Source organism: Phacochoerus africanus, chromosome 5 (genome assembly GCF_016906955.1).
Source record: "Phacochoerus africanus isolate WHEZ1 chromosome 5, ROS_Pafr_v1, whole genome shotgun sequence".
Classification (NCBI taxonomy): Eukaryota; Metazoa; Chordata; class Mammalia; order Artiodactyla; family Suidae; genus Phacochoerus; species Phacochoerus africanus.
Window position 1 is genome coordinate 61,188,902 of NC_062548.1, and position 17,543 is coordinate 61,206,444.

Here is a 17,543-nt window from a genome sequence, read left to right on the forward strand (position 1 = left end):
GAAGACCTCCTGGCATTTCAGGAAGCTCCCTCAGTGTCCTCCTGGCACCTGCATGGAACACTCTTGTCTGGCCAATTTAGCCTGGGCCCCTTCTTTCTGTCTGTGTGTCTGTGTGCGTGTCTGTTGGCTCGCAGCCTCCTGAGGAGCATCTTGCCAGTTACCATGAAGGGTGAGCAGAGCAGAGCAGGGAAGGAAGTCCTGGGTCCCCAGGGGCAGGACACAGGCCTGGGGTCACCCTGCATGTGGCAGAGCACCAGAGACCTGGGCAAAGAACAGCGCTGAACAGTCCCTCTCCTGCTGCATGTAGAATCCTGAGGAACTTAAGCAACATTAGGAAATGGAATATCCTTTCCTCACTGGAGGTTGTGACTTCTGCTGATTCTACCAAATCATCTTTAATGGCCAAGGAAAGGAAACAGCATGTTGAGAAGCATTCAAATAGAAACATGGAGCCTGATGTGATGAGAGGGTGGGACGTGTTCAGTGTGGCCCTGAGGGGTCACAGAGGGGACAGTTCACTGAGCCTCACTGATCTCCAGGGAGCAGCCCTTGCATGTGTCAGAGCCTTGGAGCAGAGACAGGCAGCATCAAACTGCAGACAGACAGACAGACTCAGGGGTCTTCTCTGTGGCTGAGCTGCTATTGGGAAGCAGAAAACCAGCTCTGGACCTAGTGCTGCTGGTCCAGGTGGGGTGGGAAAAGGCTGGCAGTCCGGGTGGAGGTTGTGTTGCCTGTGATGGAAGTGAGCTCCCTGCTCTCAGAGCACCAGCCCTGCAGGAGGCCAGAGGAAAGTGTGTGGGTTGGGTTTGCACACATGCGTACACACTGGTGAAAACTCCTCATTGATCATCCCTCTCTTACAAGCATAACCATTCTATTTACTTTTTATTTATTTATATATTTATTGTCTTTTGAGGGCTACACCCATGGCATATGGAGCTTCCCAGGCTAGGGGTCAGATTGGAGCTGTCGCCACCAGCCAATGCTACAGCCACAGCAACTTGGATCCAAGCCATGTCTGCGACCTACACCAAGGCTCATGGCTTGTTAAATGCTCAACCACAATGGGAACTCCATCATGTAACTGTTTTAGATTCCACATCTGAGTGACAGCACCCTGTACTTGTCTTCCTCCATTTAACTTATGTGCTGAGCATAATGTGCTCATGGTCCATCCCTGTTGTTACAAAGGGCAGGTTTTCCCCCTTTCACATGGCTGATTCTATTCCATTGTATGTACCTCCACATACATAAATACATATACATATATCTCTCACATTTATTCAATTAAAGAATTTCATTTTTTTAAATATGCTTTTTTACTTTTCAAAAAACTTAAAAATATATATATATATTTTTTTTCAGGGCAGCATTTGCGACATATGTAATTTCCAGCCTAGGGGTCAAATCAGAGCTACAGGTGCCAGCTTACACCACAGCCATAGGAATGCAAGATCTGAGCCATTTCTGTGACCTATGCCACTGCTCGCAGCAACGCCAGATCCTTAGCCCTCTAAGCAAGGCCAGGGATTGGGCTCACATCCTCATGGATCCTAGTCGGGTTCATTACTGCTGAGATATAATGGGAACTCCCGATTAAAGAATTAACTTTGTCCCTTCCCTGATCTCCACTACATTCACTACCCCTGTGAGAGAGGGCTTGCCCCCCTGAAAACACAGATTCTCCACCATTTAAATTTTGGTACTCCTCAGCATCCAAAGTTGAGGAGGCAGTTCACCAACGGTGGTCATAATTTAGAAAAGAGAGACATGAGAAAATCAGCTCAGCCTAAACCTTGTGGGGCACTGGGGTTCTTGGGGAGAAGGGTAGACCTCCCTCCCTGGCAGGGTCCTTGCAGGAGTGAAGAATAGACCAGAGATGGCCTGGTGGGGGGGCTCCCCCAAGTGAGACATCCTAACAGCAGTGACACGTGGCCCCACCCTCTCTCCAGGGGAGAGGCGATCTTTGGAGAAGGGATTCCAAGTGGGAATCCTGAGGAGTCTTGATTTCAACTCCCCAAACTCAGGAGCCCTGGGCTGCTCCCAAGACAGCAACCCAGGACTCAGATTCCTTCCCTTGTGCCAGCTAAGCCTTCTCTCTGGGAGGGCCTGCTTTCCAAGCTCAGGCCACAAGTCCATAGTCCTGTTACTGAGAGAGCAGTTCTCTTAGGTGCAGAGATACCTGGCCAGTGCCTTCTGTATTTTCAGTCAAAATGCTCCACTGGTGAAGTGCAAATGTCTGACTTTACAAATGCTCAGGCTTCAGGGGCTGTTTCTGCAGTGGGTTCAATTGCCTCCGCCTTTGAGCCCATGATAACCCACACCCAAGTCCAAGGTTATTTCATGCTCTTCCCCATTTAATTCTCTCTTGACCTCAATGAGTAACGATAGCCCCTAAAGAAGTAAAATCCACAATTTTATGAACTTGGAATGAGTTTACAAAGGCATATCAACAGAATAAAAGAGAATTATCTTCCAAATTTTTCCCCTAATGTGCCAAATTAATGTGGAGAAAGAAGATAAAAAGATATGAGACAGAGCCTGCTGGGGGTCAGCTCTGCAGGGTGGGTGGGGCAGGGGGCAGACCGAGGGCCCCTGGCTAGGTCATTGCCCCATCTGCACCTGTGAGGATCAGATTCCCCAGTTTTTCTGTTCACTCAGGCTGAACAAGTTTTTGTTCCAGGTTTTAGCACAGTGTGAGGGTGACTATTCCTCTGCCAACACTAATAAGTTGCAGCATCTTCAGCTTCCAGGCCCCTGATGGTGAGGGTGAAATCTGTTCCAGATCCACTGCCCCTGAAGTGGGATGGGATCCTTGACATGGTCTGGGAAACAGACGTTACGAGGAGCTTCAGAGCCTGTTTGGGTTTCTGCTGGTACCAGTGTAACTTGGTGCTAAGCCCCTGGCTGGCCTGGCAGGTGATGGTGGCTTTCTCCCCTGGAGTCTTAGACAGGAAGGCTGGAGACTGGGTCAGCACCGTGGCCCCACTGGAGGCTGGAACCACAGGTGAGATGTTAGCAGAACATAACTATATATACGTGCAAGTCACCATAGACCTAGTTAGGTAGGGAAAAAATATGCTTTATATTTTTAAAAAATCAGACTAAATGAGTAACCTATATCCACGTGGTGAAAGCTCTCTAATGAAGAAATCATCCAGTGAAAGATGCCCTCACTCTTGTCCAAACAATCCCACTGGAGCCCAGAGGAGCAGAAGCCAGCGGAGCTGGAATGGAAAAGGCATCTTGCTGCTTTCAGCTCGTCTATGTTCCTCATGGCACATCTCAAGATAAAGACCTTCTGATAAAAGTCTGAGAGGCAGGGTCACATGAGAGGTCATAGTAAATATATATGCAAATTAGGGATGTTTCAGCTCGTTTAAATACTCTATTCATTTGCCCATAGATCATGCACCCTGTCCCTTCTCTGAGTGTGTTTTGTCTCCCTCTGCTGCTGAGTTAAGGCATGGTGAGGTTTTTTTTTTTTTTTAATAATACCTTTATTGATATATAATTAACTGTACATATGCAGTGTATACAATTTCATATTTTTTTGACACATGCATCCACTTATGAAATAATCACCACAATCTGAGGATTAGACAGAATGTTCCCCTTCAAAATATCCATTATATTCCATGGGGGATTTTTTCTTGTCGTTGTTAGGATTTTTAATTTTTTTTTTACTTTTTCAGCAATAATACTAAAATCTATGCTCTTAATCTTTAAGTTCATCACGTGGTGTTAACTCTAGGCACTATGTTGTACTGCAGAGCACTGGAGTTTAGTCACCTTCACAACTGACGCATCCATTATTTTGAAAAGTTTTGTGCATTCTTGAGCATAAGCAGAACTGAGTGGCAGAGTGAAATCACACAAACTAATGCAGTCCTCTGGACTAGACTGAAAAGCAGCTCACATCCTCAGCCTTAGCACAGGACAGTGTTAAGTCTCTTGCTCTCCATCACAATGGAAGCCGAAGAAACTATATTTGCCTGGACATTCCACAGTGTGTCATACTATTCAATCCTGGATATCTGATGTCACATTAATAAGGCTTGATGGGCAAGAAATTGCAGAAATGAATCTGACTAGGATCCATGAGGAAGCAGGTTCAATCCCTGGTCTCACTCAGTGGGTTAAGGATCGGGCATTGCTGTGAGGTGTGGTGGAGATCACAGACATGGCTCCTATTGTGTGTTGCTGTGGTTGTAGTGTAGATTAGCAGCTCTAGCTCCAATTCAACCCTCTAGCCTGGGAACTTCCATATGCTGCATGTGCCATCTTAAAAAGACATAAAAAAGGAGTTCCTATTGTGGCACAGCAGAAATGAATCTGACTAGGAACCATGAGGTTGCCGGGTTTGACCCCTGGCCTTGCTCAGTGGGTTAAGGATCCAGTGTTGCTGTGAGCTGTGGTATAGGTTGCAGGTGCAGCTCGGATCCTGCATGACTATGGCTCAGGCATAGGCTGGCGGCTACAGCTCCAACTGGACCCCTAGCCTGGGAGCCTCCATATGCTGTGGGTGTGGCCCTAAAAAGACAAAAAGAAAAAAAATTCAGCTTCCAGAATGTTGAGGAATCTCTCTCTAGATATGTTCATGGACATGAAGTAGCTGTGTGCTTGAGTTGCCCATTACAATCTAGTAATTTTAGACCCAGCAAGTTATCAGGTGGATGGGATATCTCAGACCATAATAAGAAACTGATATTTGTGGCCCTTGAATCCTGGAGGGAGGAGAATATATGGTGTTGAAAAAGTAGTCAAATGAAAATATTTCAAAAAATGTCCTCCACATTTGGCAAAAGACAAACTAAGTAACCACGAACAGGATATAACCATGGCATAGCATAGTCAAAGTGTGTACTAATATTTACAGAGAAAAAAATCTTAAAATGGTGCAAGTCAAATGATTCTTTCACCATGGGGGGACATTCTCTGACTGACAGAGGATGTCTTATTCAAAGCATGGAGGTCAGAAAGAAATGATGCTTTCAATTGCCAAAGAAATAACCATCAATTTGGAATTCTATATTCTGTGAAAATATCCTTTAGAAAAAAGTGAGTATTATGAATTTCTCAGGGGAAGGTGAATTTGTTGGTGGTATGCCTGCCTTAACAATATGGCTAAAGTAAGTTCCCTAAAGAGAATGGAAATGATTTATGAAAAGGGAATCATGAATGCCTTGGATAGACTAAAGAGTAGACTTGACAGAGCCAAGGAAAGACTTAATAAGATATGCAATAGAAACTTTCTCAAGTGAAAAGAGAAGATAAAAAGTATAAGAAAAGAAACAGAATATCCAAGAGCAGTGGGAGCATTCAAAAATGATGTAATTGGAGTTCTCTTTTGGTGCAACAGGTTAAGGATCTGGCATTGTCACTACAGTGGCCTGGGTTGCTATTGTGGTGTGGTTCCATCCCCTGGCTTGAGCAACTTCCACATGCTATGGGCATGGCCTAAAATATACATAAATAAAATAAAAAGATGTAATATATGAATAGTGGCACTGCCAGAAAGACAAGTACTTTTTACAGACAAACAAAAAACCCGGGATTCATCACCAGCAGATCTGCCCCTACATGCAATGCTAGCACAAGATCCATGGGGAGGAGGTAAATGATGTAGCATAGACCCTCAGGTCTTCATAAAGAAAGGAGGCAGAAAAGGGCAGAAATAGGGGGACACAAACAGTTTATTTTTCTTGGTTTCCTTCATTTTATCTATTCTTTCCTATCGATGATTTTATTAATTTCTGTTCTAATTTTCTTTTTCCTTTTATCCCTTTTTCAGATTGGGTTTCTCTTCTTTCCTGAAGTTGAAGCTTAGATGGGTTTCTCTTCTTTCCTGAAGTTGAAGCTTAGAAGCTTAGAAACTACTGAAGATGAAACTTCAGTAGTTTCCTGAAGTTGAAGCTTAGATGGTTAACTTTAGTTTTTTCTTCTGATATAAGAGGCCTTTGTGCCATAACTATGTTTCTCTCTTCAGCACTAGTTTCATTGCATCCCATACATTTTGGTGTTATAGTTCCATTTTTATCTATCTCAAAACATTTTCTATTTCCCTTATGTCTTCACTTTGACCCACTGGAAAATTTGAAATGTATTATTTCATCTCCAAATATTTGTATTTTGGAAGCTATTTTCTATTATTGGCTTGTGGTTTAATAACATTGGGCACTAAGTTAATACTTAATAAGATTTCCATCCTTGAAATTTGCAGCCAATGGACACTTCCTAATGAATTCTATATCAGCATATATAAAAACCAAATAAAGATATAGTGAAAGAAAAACTGTGAACCACAACCTTGATCAGGACAAAGAAGGATATATAAACCCACCTCAAAAAGTTTTTTTTTTTAATTCAAGATTTTCCCTGACCGATACCTGAATATGAAGCACCGTTCTAGTTAAGTTTTACAATAATGTTTTGTGAAAATACTTTGTTATTTTTAACCTGAAATTGGTACACGATGGTATTTAAGGTGCAATACTCACAATTGCCGGAATTTGGAAGCAAACAAGGATGAACTTCAGTAGGTTATTGGATAAACTGGGGTCCATTTAGACCATGGCATGCTGTCGGCCCTGAAAAGCAATGGTCTAACCATCCATGAAAAGACAAGGAGAAAACTCAAATGCACATTACTGAGTGAAAGAAGCCACCTGAAAAGTCTCTTTACTGTATGATCCCATGTATATGATGTTCTGGAAAAGACAAAACTATGGAGACAGGGAAAAGATCAATGGTGGTCAGGGCTTGTGGAGAAAGATCACAGGAGGAGAAGAGAGGAATGTTAGGGCAGTGAAACTGCTCTGTGTGATGCCCTGATGGTGGAGGCAGGTCATTGCAGATGTTTTCAAACCTGTAGAATATACAACCTCAAAGGTGATCCCGAAAGTCAACCATGGGCTTTGGGTGAAAACAGTGAGTCCGTGCAGCTCATCAAGTGTGAGACATGTGCCACTGTGAGGGGAGGAGTCAAGTGTAGAAAACAAGGAAGGCCACATGGCTGTGGAGAAGGGTATTTATGGGAAATCACTGTACACTTGCTGAATTGTTATTGGAACCTAAAATTCCAAAACTAAATGAATATCTATTAAGAAACTCCTTCTTGGAGTTTCTTGGAAAGTATTCTTCAACAAAACCTTCACCCACTGTATGAACTGAGATGCCACAATGCAGATGACTCGGGGGTAATCTGGGATCATCTCAGAATTTATAAAGTCAGGAGAGGCATTGTCACATCTGTGCTGTGGGGCTGAGGAGGGGGAGAGAGTGTTAGGGTGTCTAGGAGGTTCCCAGGCCCTTCTATAAAAACCTTGCAGTGACCTTCAAATGGTGATCTGAGAAATGCTCTTGGCAGGTGGAGACACCAGGAGGAGACACCAGGAGAAACTGGAACAGCCCAACCTCACACATCTGCTTCCCTGGGGGGGGGGGTTGTGCTGGCCTGTAACACTTTGGGAGGTGTATTGTAATCCAGCTGACAGTAATAAGTTCCAAAATCATCAGCCTGCAGGCTGCTGATGGTGAGGGTGAAATCTGTGCCAGATTCACTGCCCTTGAACCGGGATGGGACCCCACTGTACCAACTGCATGCTGAATAGATCAGGAGTTTAGGAGCAGTAATTTAGACTGTTGTTGATACCAGTCTAAATTACTGCTAATGCTCTGACTGGCCCGGCAAGTGATCGAGACTGTGTCTCCGAGAGATGCAGCCAGGGAGGCTGGAGACTGGGTCACCTGGATGGCACACCTGGCACCTGAGAGGGGAAACAAAAATCACACATATTCCTGTTATCAGAGAACTTCCTTGAAGAGCCCAGAGGTACTGAGCACAGTGGCTGAGGGGATGCTCCCATGTCCTAGACACATAGAGACACTCAGGGGTCCCACGGTGAGCAGGGCAGAGGGGCAGGTATAAGCAGAGGGTGTCATTCTGAGGGTCTCCCTCCTCACCTGAGAACCAGAGCAGCAGGAGGCCAAGGAGCGGCATGGGGGCCCTCACGTCCATGCTGGGTTCTGACTGCCACTTCCTCCTGCCCAGGGTGGGCCCAGACTCTTAGTAAGTGTCCAGGGTGGTGGGCTGTGCTCTGGGAACATGCAGATCAGCAGGGGGAGGGGAGGGCTGGGCACAGCTGCAGGGCTGGCTGGTCTCAGTGACAGCTCAGGGGCTGTGCCCTGGGGACTCAGGTCAGAGCAGGCAGCCCATGTGTTTTGCAGAAAACAGGTTTCTCCCTGGAGACCATAGGATGGACTCAGTGCACTGTCCTGTCAGGAGAGTATTTGTTTTCGTCCGTTCAAGGCTCACCCTTGTCTTTCTGGCCTCATTTCCATCTAAGAGCAGGAATGTCAGTGATGATATATTTCAGAAAGCTGTAGGGAATTTGACAATATCTCTGCATTTTGTACCTGGAGAATTTTCCTCTATGGTCTGATTCTCTGACGTCAGGGTTGAGATACATTCTTTGATCCTCCTCAGACCAACCACTCACCGGGTCTCCCTAAACTGAATGTTTTTCCCACGTCTGCATCTTCCTGCATCACTAGATCTCTTAAGAGATGACACTTCTCAGGGGGTTGGGGCAGGGAGTTGGGGCTCAAGCAGGGGAGGAAAGTGAGGTTAGAAACCCGGCACCTGGCCTGGAGCCCACATGGTGTGGACAGGTCACCTGCACAGGCAGGAGTGGAGCCCAGCCTGGGATGTGGCAGGAGCATGTCCCCTCGAGGGGGTGCTGCCACTGCTGACCCAGTGCCAGGTGTGGAGCTGGAGGGAGATGAGGGAGGCCTTCAGGTGACCAGTGAGGCCAGTGCTGGTCATGTTCCCAACCACCACTGCTTCTTCCTCCCATTACAGAGGAGGGCCCTGGACTTGGAGATTGGATATGGAGAAACTCAAATCAGCCCCAATCCAGTCTGAGCCATTCTCTCTGAAGCAGGGTGAAGACAAGACCACAGCCTCTGGAGTTGCTGTGAGCTGCAGAGAGGCCAGGGAGGAGGGGACATGAGGCTGGAGAGGAAACTGCCCTGCTGTTGGTGTCACCAGACCAGGGAGCCTCAGACGCTCATGGTGTGGCTTCAAAGAAGAGAAGCTGCATCCCCACACACAGTGGGAAAGCCTATCTGCACCCAGGGGTCCCGATGTCCATCTTGTCCTTGTCCTGGATCAGAGGTTATCTAGGCAAGTCTAGATAAATCTTACTGCAGTTTTTTTTTCATGTGTATGCATTGTACATTATTATTTTTTAATTGTTTGTTTTGTTTTTTAGGGCCGCACACAGAGCATATGGAGGTTCCCAGGCCAGTGGTCCAGTTGGACTTCCAACTGCCTGTCTGTGCCACAGCTCAAGGCAATGCCAGATCCTCAACCCCTTGAGTGAGGCCAGGGATCGAAGTGATTCCAAGTCAGATTCTGTTCCGCTGGACCACGATGGGGACTCCAAATTTATTATTTTTTTTATTTTTCTTTTTAATGAACAGAAACCTCAATTGACACTGCATTAAAGAGTGACTAGTATATAGTCCCACTAACTAGCATTAGCACACTGAGTAGAGGAAGAGTCCAGAGTGTGGGCTCAAGGAAAACTTTCACACCATTGCCCACGCACCCAGCACACACAGGGTACCATGCAAAACAGGGCAGAGCTGGGGTCCCGAACCCTCAGCATAAGGGAAAGTCCTGCTGTGCCCATGGCCCAGAGCTTCTACCACATGTTGAATTTCACTGTGCAGGGAAGTTAATGTTGGGGGGGAAGGAGAGTCCCCAAAGGGACCTTTACAAGGCAGTGGTGACCTAAGAGGGCCTGAGGATGCCAATGACATCAGGTCTCTAATCTTCTAGATGACAGTGTCAGCTTCAGCAGGTGGGGAAAGGTGGCTGCTTGAGATGGATCCTCCTCAGAAAGTGTAAAGATGGGCTCTGTGGACACAGCATGTCAGGGGGTGGGGGGGACAGGCCCGGCTTCCAGCCCCAGAGCTCAGGACCCAGAGAGGGTTTCTCCACCACCCACCATGACTGCAGCTCCTTCTCAGGTGTCTTCACCACACCCCAGCCCTTAAACCCCCAGGGGCTCCCTGTTGGAACGGGACAGTTTCCCTCCTACTTCCTCAGAATTTCCAAGATCAGGCCTAGGACTTTTGTGGATGGTGGTGTTTGTCTGCCATCTAAAGGCAGTTTTGTGAGATAGTAATTTATAAGATGTCTGATGCTGTGGCCAATTTAGTCTAGGCTATGAGGGTTGAATTGTTATGTGAGAATTAATCTGACAGTGTAACACCCATCCCAGGTCATATTCTGTTGGGAACTCAGCTTTATTGATATCCAAGGCATGTAACATATATGATATACACAGTGAGATGAGTCTGGCCATATGTATATATATCAGTGAGTCAATCAACAATCAAAAATACTAGCCATTCCCTTTTCTTTCATTGTATCCAGGCTTACGTTTTCATCTTCAGTCCTTTAGAGTTTATTTTTATATGGTGAGAGAGAACATTATAACTTCATTCTTTTACATGTATCTCTGTAGTTTTCCCAGTTTGACGAGACATGCATTTCACCAATGTGTATATTACGGTCTCCCATGAATCAGACTTTGGATGTCGACTACATCTGTGAGACTCAGGCAACAACACAACAGGACTCTTGCTCAAGTTAAGGTAGCAATAGGAGTGGCTCCTCTACTTGGGTCATATAATCAGCACAGCACATGGTGCTGATTGCAGCTGGATTAGATAAGGGTACTGTGTGTACATGCTGAAAAGCTTGGATATAAAGTCACTTCATAGATTTCTAGGCCGGTGTTGAAAAACCATGCCATGCTCAAGAGACAAACACAAACTATACGTTGTCAAAATGAATCCGTTCCCAGAATGTCAAGGACCACTAGCAGACTTGTTTGTAGGACACTAAGCAGCTATGTGATTGAACTGCCCACTGTAATCTGCTCATTTTAAACCCAGCAAGTTATCAATATATCTGGTCTCAGTGGCAGTGAATCTTAGGGGAGAGCTGGGTCTTTGAGGACTGGGTCTAAACAAATTCAGCAGGCAGAATCCAACTCCATGGGAAGGACCTCAGTCCCCACAGCAGTCATCCCCCTGGCCCTAACATCTCCTCATCAGCTTAGAGTTTGGTGTCAGAGGGGTGCTCAAGCAGGTAACTTGAGAGAGAACACTTCAGGTTTGTCCTGGACACGCTGCCGTCATATGTTGGTGCGAGTAAGAATGCGGAGCTCCTGCCCTACAGCCCTGCTCATGCTGGGCTCTGAAATAAACTGCTGAGTCAGCAGATGCTGGAGCAGTGCACATGGTCACCAACCTGGTCTGAACAGGGATGTGACCAGGGACAAGGATGTTTGGAGATTTCTGGAGAGCTGGTTCCTCAAGGGCTTGGAAAGACATGATTAGGAGGTGAAAGATTAGGAGTTCCGGGGAAAGGGTTAGGGAATACCTAAGCATTGTGTCCAAGGTGAGGAGAAAATGGTACAAGATGGAAATTACAACACAATTTTGTAACATTTTACCTAGAGCCCCATCCCAGAAATTGTGTGGAGAGAAAGGAAACCATCTGATAAAGACCCAGGACCTCCTTCTGGGCTGCCTGGTGACATCCTGGTGGTTGTCAGGTGGCTGATGTCCCTTAGATGCTGTGGTGTCCACTTTCTACTCCCAGGCACCCAACAGCTGGCAGCAATGACAAGGAAAATGTTCCCCCAAAGGCAAGTGAGCTCTCAAGTGTGCCCCCCACACAGGTTGAGATTTCCATTCCTGTTCAGACTGTTGAATGTGTGTCTTTTCCTTAATGAAAGAGATCAGCTGACAATTTCTCTGATTCTGGAGACGCACACATTCCACCAGCAGGAGGGCTGGTCTGGCTCAGGGACCAGGGGACTCGGAGTCTGACAGATGGAAGAGGGACCAGAAAAGCAAACTGCTCTCTGAAGTCTTCAGTGCCAACAGCCCTGCCACCTGACCTGTGAGGAGCGTCCTGCTCCTAGGAGGATGTGCAGTGTCCCCTGGCTCCACACTGGGCATCAGAGCAACAGCCATTAGAATTTTGGATAAACTTCATTTCTTGCTCTGAAGTTTTTCCATGCTTTGTGTGTGCTCTAAACCTCTTACGGTAGCCATTTTTTTCTTTTTCCTTGGGAACTTTCTTGCTAATCCAGGTTTATTTGCCCTTGCAATGGAAGCTCTTATTTTGGAAAGGAAAGAAACTCTACTTTGCTTTCCAAAATCACAAATAGGATTATATCATCCTAATGATCTGAGTTTTTTCACTTTTTTGGGGGGGGGTGGTGGCTTTTTAGGCTGGACCTGCATCATATGGATGTTCTGAGATTAGAAAGTGGAATCCATCATGGCAATGAAGGATGTGAGCTGAGTCTGATACCAACATCAAAGCTCCCCTCTGCAAATCAGGACCCTTACTCAACAGAGTGAGGCCATGGATCCAATCCCTTTCCTCATGGATAATATTTGAGTTCATCACCTGCTGAGCCACATTGGGAACTCCCTGAAATTATTTTACTTTGATCATACCATTCATGACGTGAAAACAGCCTGTGCATTATTTGTTTAGACATAGTGTTAGAGCATTTTAAAAACTGGGATCTATTTGATGTATCCATTTTTTTGTATTTACACCAAGAAAATATGAGTCAGATTTATATCAATGGAATGAATATATCATGTGAAAAACTACATTTATTTCTTGTCTGATTTTTTTCCTTTATGACAATATTCCGCCAAAATGATATTCTACATAAAATTTTTAAAGTTGTAAAAAGAAAAGAATATCCATTTTGAGGTAGAATGTTAGAGGGTTTGAAGAGCCAACATGGCAAAAGGGACAAAAAATAAAAAGGATAAAATAGAGAAGCTCTATTTTCATTGCATCAGAGAGCAATGGGAAACTACAAAAATATATCCTAAAATTGTGAACTAAAACTGATCTTTTTACTTGTACCATTTTTCCCCTTACATTATGGTTTTGTTAATTGCTTCCAAAATTGCAAATGGATAAAATGCTGACTCAGTGGAGGTAGAAAACCAGACTAAAAAAGGGGAATTCAGTTGTCCCACAGGCCAGCTACTCTCAGTAGCCTGTTTCTGAGGGGACATCATGCCAAGGCTGTGCAGCTGACAGGGCCTTGACATGTGGTGTCTGAGGAGGAGCTGAGGCTTGGCTGGTCCAGAGTCCTCAGCTGAACCCTTGGCCCCTGGTTCTCCCACTTCTCCCTCTTACACAGCCTCAGAGCATCTGCCCCTCTGCTCCCCAGACAACACACACATGTGTGCAGCTGGGCCCCCAGGAGAGGGGTTTGTGTTAAGGGCTGTATCACTGTGGGAGATTCTATATCTTGAAAACAGTAATAAACTCCAGCATCCTCAGCCTCCACCCTGCTGATTTTGAGAGTGAAATCTGTCCCTGACCCACCATGACTGAACCTGTCTGGGACCATAGAGTCCCTGTTGGTAGCATAATAGATCAGGAACCTTGGAGACTGGCCTTGTTTCTGAAGGTAACAACTCAAATAATTGTGTCCATTACTGTGTAGGAGGCTCTGACTGGACCTGCAGGCAGTGGAAGTGGGCTATCAAGGGCTGACTGACAGGGAGAGTGGAGTCTGGGTCAGCACAATGGCCCCACTGGATCCTGAAATAATAAGAGAAAAGTATAGTATTTTAGACAAATTTCATGTGTCCATTTCAGAATTTTCCATTTGTTATTTCCTCCAGGCTAAATTATTTTTTGATTCAGATTACCAAAAATATCCAGTTTCAAAATGAACCCAAGATTTACAGAGTAAAAAGGGATCTCTAGAAGACATGTCCACCTGCCCACAATTGCTATGCCATCATCGTTGCCAGAGGGTGGGTGATTTTTCTTCTGGTTTTAACGACATTCTCATTTTGCTAGGCATCTCATTCCCTTTACATAGAGACTGCAATGTGTGCATCTAACATGTGGACAAATGCACATGAAAAGCAGTGCTGCCCCCACAGCCCCCCTTTCCCCTTCTCATCTCCCCTCCGTCCTCACCTGCGACCCAGAGCAGGAGGAGCCCCAGGAGCTGAGCAGGGAACTTCATGGTCAGCTCTCAATGGATGAGCCCTGAATAGTCCAAGCCAGGCCTGAGATGCCCTTTTAGGTCAGACTGGCCAGGGCAGGTCCTCCCTAGGGAACAACATGCAAATCCCCGGGTAGGGGCAACTGAGGGGAAAGAGCTGAAGAGGGAGTTGGAGGAGAGGAACTCACCTTTTAGCAAAGAGAAATCAGGGTCTTCTCTGCTTAGAAGACCAGAGCAGCTAGAAACCATCCTTCCTCTCCCAGAGTGGGAAGGACAAGCCCACTGGGAGCATCCAGTGTGACTGTGGGCATAGAGCTGAGAGGACCTGATGCTCTGAGAAAGCATAACAAACCCTGCGTGTCCAGGCTCATGTCCAGGAGCTAAAAGGCTGTCCTGCTCGCATTCTTCCCAGCTCACCCAGAGCAGAGAAGAGCTCCTTCCTTTCTAACACTGAGCATCTGGATTTTCTTCCCAAGACCAGTGTGGAGCTGAGCTGGCTCAGGTGTTGTCAGGTCACTGCACTTCCCAGGTCCCCTCCTGGAGAAGGTTAGACTCAGCTGTTAGAATGGCTTTCTCCTGGGACCTGGTGAACCACATTTCAGAAGAGAACTCAAGTCACGAGAACTTGACAGGGAAAAAAGTAACATGTCTGTTGTGCAGAGAGGTTAAGAGTCCAGTTTAAGACAATAGGAAAAGGATAAGAATTGTATGCCTCAGGCAGTAAAATGCAATACGTGAAATCCAGTTGTTTCCATCTGGTGCATAGTCTATCTTAATTCTATGTCTCTCTGTCTCTATCTTGGTCTATTTCACTAGTCAAAGTTTTATTTGCCCTATTATTTTATGCTATTTCTGTAAAATTTTGTGCTTTTTTTTGACTTTTGATTTGGTCTTTTTCTCCCTTTTTTTTCTTTCTTCTTTTTTTTTTTTGGCCCATACTCCGGACACGTGGAAGTTCCTGGGCCAGGGATAGAACCTGCGCCATACCAGTGATCCGACCCCTGCAGTGACTATGCTTCACCTACTGTGCCAAGGAGAACTCCTCCTTGATATTTTTTATGATGCTGAAAAAAAGACCCTACATTTTACTTCTGCATTGTGATGACACCAAGACTAACAAGAGTTTCATCTAGGGAGTGGGCTGTTATCCTGAAAACTCCAGTGCTCTGATTAACCAGGCAGTGAAAGAAGTCAAAGATAAGCATCTGAAAGGGAAAAAAAAATGAACACCTGTGAGCCAAAATGGAGAAGCTCTTATAAATATTAAGGCTCATCTTATAGGACTCTTTTAACAAGTATTAAACAAAGATTTGTTTTCAAACACTATTTTTAGTTGCCTTCTGTTCCCCTAGAAAGTATATTATTGAAGTTTTAGTGCCCAGGACCTAAGCAAGTGACATTACTTGGAAATTACTAACTGTAGACACAATGAGGTTATTAGGATGTGGTCACACTGTGGTGTGATGGACCTTTAATGTGCATGACAGGGGCCTTATAAGATGAGGAAAAGACCACAAAGACAGCAGTTCAGAGAGAGGAGACCATGTGGAGAAGGAGGCAGTGGCTGGCCTTGTGTCATCAGTACTGAAGGAAAACCTGGGGCCTCCAGATGGTGAGAAAAGGCAGGGAGGACCCCTCCCCTACAGGATCCAAATAAGACCTGGTGGAATAGGACCCTGGCTGGACACTTCACATCACATCCCTGAGAGAGAACACCTTCACCCTTTCACTTGTTTTAGGCCACCAAATTCAGAGTGCTTTCTTACAGAAGCTTTAAGAAACAAGTATGCCTGGTACTAAAGAAGTAAACCTAAACTGTGGGAAAGGGAGGGAAAGGGAGCATGTTGTTGTGGTTTTGTTTGTGTGTTGCACCAAATCATTTTTCAGAAACCCGTTTTATAAACTATTCTTTAAGATTGTTGCATTTCAGAGAATGTGTCTCATGATGTTACCAGAACACTTTTGAAGGTCTCTCATTCTTACTGTTTGCTTCATCTCCTAAGCACAAGCCTTGAAATACATGGAAAATGTAAAATATCTAAATAACACTTTTGTGATTAGAAAAAAACTTTGAAATATACTTTTCTGAAATTTAGACAGAAATTACAAGTTTTCTGATTCTGAAAAAAGCTCTCTGCCTCATATATGTGAACAAACCATGTTAAGGCTTGTACCAGAGTAACTAGCAGTCAACACAAGTCACTTGACATGATCCCTAGAGAATAACCTCCCTGAGGTCCAGGTGGGGAGCAGGCTCAGTGACTCTCTGATTTCAAGCAGAGTCCACTGAATCAGGGGCTGTAAAGTAGGCAAGTTCATTGGAGTTTTGCCTCCATAGTTGGCCGATACTATGTCTGTATTTTTTAGTTATTTGGCTGTACTTGAGGCATGTGGGAGTTCCTGGATCAGGGTCCAACATGTGTCATAGCAGTAATCAGAGCCACCTCAGTGACAGCACCAGATACTTAACCCACTGAGCCACCAGGGAACTCCAGCTGTCAGATTCTATTACTCTGAAGTCCTTCAAACTGGAAGCAGGTATATGACATGCATGGCTTGGGAAGACTGTCCTGTTGGTGATTGAGTTTGTTTCCTTATTGTCATTTTCCTGTGGGATGGAGACTGTGATCCTGTTATACACTCTCTGCAGTGTGTTGTGTAGCTCTTGCCATCCAAACAGCCCAAAGCCACGCTGCCTTGGACAAGATTAGAGACCCACAGAGGCCTGTTCACCTTCTGGATCCAAATGGAGTGAGGATCCCTGTGTTACCAGGGGAGAGTTTGTCAGTGAGGGAGAGTGGAGATCAGGCCCCCAGCAGAGGGGGCCCCAGGGGCAGGTGGGCTGGACCAGATCCTGAGCCCTGAGCACCTGGCACTAGAGCTGGCTGCCTGCCAAAACCAACAGCAAATTGTCACCCATCAGAAGATCAAGCCCATGGTTTATAGGAACTTTGGTCGGTAGGAAGCTCAGGAAAGGCTGTGTGAATATGCTCACCTGTGACAGTGTGAGCTTTATCAGAACTTGGAGAAGCAGATAGATTTCCTCAGGCAACATTCCTGGAGCCGCAAGTCCTTCCTCTCCGTGTGCCTGACAGGAACCTGCATCTAAATGTGGGGCTCATTTTTGTTTCCTGTCTCACAGAATACATTTAGTAATCCTGTGGACACACACCAGTGATGCTAGGAGAAGTGGGAAATGGTTCAGGAGATGAAGGCTGTTTGTGGGTGACATTAGCGGATCACTGCATCCGGCTCATCCAGGGTCTAGGGGCACCGAGTGTGGCAATAACTATGCTTCCCCCTGGGCCTGAGCATCCTCTTCCCTGTACATCCTTCATCTGCTCCAGTAGCTTCACTCTGAGTTCACCCTTCAAACCAGTGTGTGTGCTCAGAAGACAGGTTCCTTCAAAGCCATGGCTATTCTGGTTGCTTAGCAATCTTTCCCCTGTGCACATGTCA